At 39.5% G+C, this 6,040-nt stretch overlaps 1 pseudogene; it reads left to right on the top strand.

Annotated features, from left to right (window-relative positions):
- The first annotated feature begins 5,806 nt into the window (after positions 1 to 5,806).
- On the top strand, positions 5,807 to 5,925 carry LOC111737800 (annotated as a pseudogene).
- Positions 5,926 to 6,040: the final 115 nt, after the last annotated feature.

Below are 6,040 nucleotides of genomic sequence, written 5' to 3'. Positions count from 1 at the left end.
CCGCAGCGCCACCGCCCGCCCGACCGCGCAGCGCGCCGAGCCCGGGCGGCCCCGCTCAGCTCGGGCCGCGGCGCCCTCACGAAGCCCCTCCCCGGGCCCGCCCGCCCGCAGCCGCGCCCTTGGAGCTCGGAGCCCGCCTGGCGCGGGCGTAGATCGACCCGAAGATCCCTCAGGCCAGCCCTCTCGCAAAAGAAGCATCCGTCAACGCCCCCTCTGCTGTTGTGAGCCTCACTCTAGGTCCACTCTGCCAAAAATACATGTTTAAAAAAAGATTCTAACCCCCAAAGAAAGGATGAAAATGCGGAAGCAGGATTTTACAGGCCTTTTGAGATCCCATAATCATAGTTTCCCCTTCCATCCCTTTAGGATTTGTTTCTTGGCTTTTTTTTTTTTTTTTTGGTCCAAAAATAAGGAAAGGGGAAATGTTTAGTGACGTAAACAATCCCAATCTAACGTAAATCCTTCCTGCTCGCCTATCCCAAAGAGTCAAGAGAATTGTAAAACCAGGTTAAAGAACGGAGAAAAGGCTCTTGGAAATTTTCTAAAAACATCTCTAATGTCCAAATCTTGTAAATGTGAAGTACACCCACCTCTGCGTTGATAATTCGCCAAGTTAGTCAATTCCACTCGCAAGGATTAGTTAACCTCTCTCCTGGAGACTAGGAAATCAACAGAATGGCCTATGTCAAACAACGTAATCATGGAACTATAGAATTTTAGAGATGAAAGAACCTTAGAGATCTTTGGTCCAAAGATCTAGGACAGAGTTTCAAAGAAGTTTACATAACCTACCCAAGGTTATACAGGAAAGCCCTGGTCTGCACTCCCCTTTCCTTAGAAAACAACTGACCTTCTAAGTATCTATCATTCTGAGTTATTTTTTTAATACTTTGTTTTCTTTTGTTAATGTTTAACTTTTGGAGAGCGCAACACCTTTCTCTGAGCAATGGAAATACCCTGTCTCTGCTACGGTCATAAACTTCACTAGGAAAACTGAATCTGCCACATTTGTATTTATCCCCAGACATTCTTATTGCAGTAACTGGGGCAGGTCAAAGGGAGTGGCAAATTGCTACGTATTTAATACTACACATTTATTTTCTGCTGCTTTTCAAACTGGGAGAATAGCATTTTGGAGGATTTTTAAAAAGAGAAAAGGATACTATGCCCTGAGGCAGTTGCAAATATTTTTTTGAATGAGGTGTTTTCTTCAAATTAGGGAGGATAACCAGTTGAAAGTCTTCCAAACAGAAAAAACAATGAGTGTCTCTCAGAGAGATAACAGCATATTAGCTATTCCTTTTTACTTAGTATTTAGCTACTCTGGATGGTTTTTAAAGCAATAGTTAAAAGAACCAAAAATAGATAAAAATATTACTCAAAGAAGAAAGTTACAATAATAGAAAAATTGGTTAAACCGGAAAAATATTCCACTGGAACTTCAAATTTTCAGAATTTTTGCCAAACATTTTTCTAGATCGCCTCTAAGGAAGGCTTCCATTCCCCCTATTTTGTGGCATTGCTACATCTATGAAGCTGAAAAAGGGAGGATTTTTTTCCTTTTTATCCTTGACATTGGTACTCACTACACCATAAATTCCATGAGGGTTGATGTATAGTTGTCTTTAGTAAATGTTACTAAATAAGTAAATGAACACTATTAATTCAAGTCTTACTCCACTTTGTACCTATTGTCTAACTTAATCTCTTTACCTCCAGTCTCTTTCCTCCTTAATCCATTCTGAACACCAACATCCAGAAAAAAATTTAAAGCCCCTGATTTAGCCATTTTATGAAGTTTGTAAAAAGAAAAAAAAAATTGAGGGAAAAATATAGCGTTATTTTTTAAAATGCAAGATGCAAAAGCCATGTAGGGGGGAAAAAAGGCAATAGAGAGTACAAATTTTGAGAAATTGGAAGACAGTTTTTAGTCAGAGTGAGAGGATAAATCAAAGCAGATGAGAGTATAGAGAGATGCAAAGAACAGACTGGGATTTAGGAATTTATTCTACCAGCACAGAAAGCTATCAAAGGATTTAAGGAGGGTCACGATATGATCAAAGGACCTTTGGCTTTGGGTGTGGGAACTATCTATCTACTTTTCCTTTCACTTTTCTGTATTTTAAAATTTTTCCTTTCAGTAACTTCCAATTTCATTCAGAGTAAAAGCTAAAAGCCTTACAATGGAGTTAAAATGACCTATGCAACCCCATACAGATCTAGTCTAAAAAGAACTCACTTCCTACTCTTTGTCTCCTTACTCCACACCTTTCCTCAGACTCCAGTCACTCTTGGTCCTCAGGTACCCCGAACACCCTCTCTGTCTGAAACACCCCCTAAGTATCCACCTTCCTCCTTTGCAGGTCTTTACTCAAATGTTACCTTCTCAGCGACAACTTCCTCAGCAATAACCACCTATAAGTTCTTTATTTTTATTTTTTATCCTTAAGGCTTAGCATCATCTAAGGTACTATGGTATAGATTTCCTGTACCCTCTACCCCCCAGAAGGTAAGCTCCCTGAAGTCAGAAATTTTTGTCTGTTCTGTTAGCTGCTCTATCCCTAGAGCCTGGATCACTGCCTGGCAGACAAAAGAACTCAATAAATATTTATAAAATGATTGAATTTTCTATGTAAGCATTATAAAACCTTCCATAAACTCAGACTGCTGGAGATCACCCAGATGTGAAATCCAAGACCTCTCGAGTCTTTGCCCAACCCTCACACCCCGAAATGACTCTGTCCCTAGGATATCAGTCCTCCTGGCACTTACCTTGTGTTCATTCTGCCATTGTTCCTTGTTGTACCACATATAGGTGTCAATATAGAGAAATGGCCCTAGAATTTTGTCACAGAGTCTGACACCACACTCCCCTTCCTCAAGGAAGTTGGAGGTTTGTTGTTGTTTTCCTTCAATTCCTAGGTATCCTTTCCAGCCAAAGAGTGCTGGTGTTGGGGAGGACCTAGTCAGCCAAAAAAAAAACTGCCTACCTACAAATCACCAGCAGGAGCGGTTCAGCAGGGGACTTCTGTTTCTTTCCTCCCAGGAGGTCTTGACCTCCTTATGCAAATAATTTACTTTCTCCCTGGAGATCAGCTTTGTATACCTGGGCCTCAGGGAGGGGCAACTGGAATGGAAAAAACGTTCAGGAGTGTCTCACTCTTACCTATATTTGCATAACTGAAAGGCCCACTCACGTAACTCTTTGCAGCCCAAAGATCTGCTTCTCTTCCTTTAAAAATAGAAATTGTTCCCTATAAATTCATACAGATAAAAATAATCTCATCTTAATCTGGAAATTCACAAATTTTATCTTAATCTAAGAGTTCGTGATTTCAGCAGAAAGTGAAAATGTCATATAGTAAAATTCATTCTTGAAAATTATCCAAATTGCCCATAAAGTATAGTGTACATTGTTCTGTGTATATAACCTTATACAATAATATGTATATATAAATGATCTGCTACTTGTAGGTAGTCATAAAGTAGATTTTTCACATGTTTCACCTCTTAGGGCACTTCGGAAAATGTATGGAGATTATAACTTGTCGGCTTTTCCAGATTCATCATCTTAAGATGGAATCTAGTAACCACTCTCTTTGTTACAGTTTTTCTAAAGCCCTCAGTTAAATCTTTAAATTCTTCCTCAAGGAGTTGAAGACCCACCTATCTGACACCCAAATAATGTCTTCATGATTCAAGAATCCTTAAAATCCTTGCCACATTATTTCCATAGGTTTTGCCAAAATGCAAGGCTCTTTCAGGTTTGATTGAAACCATTGCCCACAGGCATTGGCTTATGGAGTGAAAAGGCCTGCCAGCACCCTCACTGTTTATGTTGTTCTCGCCCTCCAGAGCTTCTGGACTTTAATTCTCAGATGTTAAATGTACTTATAATGTAATAGAACAGACTAGAATAGTTTTTATATTAGAAAAAGAATGTTTAAGGAAATGCAAAACAGGCAAATAAACTATCCATCTTGACATTTCCCTGCTCACAAAACTTCAGACTGTTTCACCTATTAAAAATATCTATATTTCTTAGTTTGGTTGTAAAGGCACATTACAGTTGGACTCCATAAAACCTTTTAAACCCTATTAACCCACTAAAGTATGCTTTTCTCTTTCTCCAATGATAACCTTTATATTCCCATGGTCATGCCATTTCTGTCATCAATATTGCCCTCCCTCATCGAAATCCCACCCCTCTTTCAAAGTCAAAGGTAAATGTTCATGCCTCCAAAAAGTTTTTATTGAACATACCATCCCTAAGTGATACCATGCACCCCACAGATATTTAGGTCCTAGCGTATGCCAGGCACTGCTCTGAATGTTTGTATTTAATAACTCAAGGATGACTATTACCATCCTTATTTTAGAGGTGAGGGGATTGATGCACAGAGAAATTAAGAAATTTGTTCAAGGCTACACAGTAAATGATGAAGCTGGATCTGTGACCAAATTGTATGGCCTTAAGAATCTACCTCTAAATCGAAGATTTTCAAATGCATTCTTGAAAATGTTTTTTATTAAACGTATTCATAAAGGAGACTATAATTCCCCTTGGGAAGAGTTTAAATGGAGGATTGTTTTCCTGGCAGTTTTCAATGTCAAATCATGGATATGACAAATATTAAGCTCTACAAGAAAAGTAGAATTTTATAATCCTCTAAAATGGTATATGGAGAAGAGTCAATCCAAGCTCATCAGGTCTCACCTTCTCCTTTTACGGATGAAGGAATAGAGATCCAAGTAAGAGAGAACAGAAGCTCAGACAGGTTTCTTTCTTTACCCAAGACCATACTGGTTTACTCCTCTTGCCTCAGCCATCCCACCTGATTCATCAAAATGACTGTATTCCCAAAATAGAAACTCCCTAATTTATCCTCAAATTCCTTTCCTTTCTTTGTTCTTGAGTTAGGGAAACAGCCCAGTCCCTCTATATTTAATATTGACTGCCTGCCTTTAGGTAGTAAATTACCCATCCCTCCTCTCTGAGCTCACCTGTCACAGTGGAATGTATGAGGAATTATGCAAGGCTTATCCAGGAGAAATTGTACTCACCTAACAAAAGTGGGATGTTCAGTCATGCATAGCCATGAAACAATTATAACAAAAATCCTGCCTGTTAACATAGCTTCCTCTGGGTTAATGAAATCTCAGGCATTTAAGGGAAAATTCTCTGTACTCTTATCACATTGCAACCTACTCTGTATACGTGTCAATCCCACTCTTCTAGAGGACAGGAAATAGGGAACTGCTCCCAGGGTCCTAGTGCAGATGAGGCAGGGGAACGACCTAAGGACAGCTGTGCTTTTATGACTTTCAGAACAGAAAAGAGAGTGGGTCTAGGTAAAGTTGTGAAGTTTGGATTGGTACTCTCCTGTGGACAAAAAGGGGCTCTATAATAAATCTAGCCAAAGTTACTTCCCAGGGTGATCTGATCATAAATCCCCAACTGGGCAGGTAATGGTGGGTAGTTACACCTCAGGCCTATAACTTCCTTAGTAAAGGTTATCTTTACCTTAAGCAACCCTGTCCATTGTTTTTGTGCATATAAGTTGACACGCACACCTTTGAAATGCCACCCCCAAGGGAGCACATAATTTTGTTAACTGTCCTGTAATCCAATCTGAGATTTTTCCTGCCTTACTTTCTCCCACTTTCCTGTAATCTTGCTTATGTTCTCTCCTTAATTCCAAATGTATAAAAGGAACTGCAAACTGTCATTCTGGGAAGCATTTTTCCCAGTCTGTTGTAATCTTGCTTCCAGGTGTGTCTTCTGTTTGGTTCAAATGAATTCTAGGTCTATAGCAATGCCACCCTGAACATGCTGGATCTTGTCTGATCTCGGAAGCTAAGTAGGGTTGGCCCTGGTTAGTACTTGGATGGGAGACCACCTAGGAAGACTGGGTGCTGTAGATGTAAAAAATAAATAAATAGTAAATGAACTCTAATCAACTCATATAACTTTTCTACAGGTTTGGCCTTTCTTACATCAAAATTCCTTTCTTCCTTGGTTTTATTCCTACCTGTGATG

Source organism: Pteropus vampyrus, unplaced genomic scaffold (assembly GCF_000151845.1).
Source record: "Pteropus vampyrus isolate Shadow unplaced genomic scaffold, Pvam_2.0 Scaffold31, whole genome shotgun sequence".
In the NCBI taxonomy this organism is placed as follows: domain Eukaryota; kingdom Metazoa; phylum Chordata; class Mammalia; order Chiroptera; family Pteropodidae; genus Pteropus; species Pteropus vampyrus.
The sequence above is the reverse complement of the archived record's forward strand: the minus strand, read 5'-3'. Positions and strand labels throughout refer to the sequence as shown.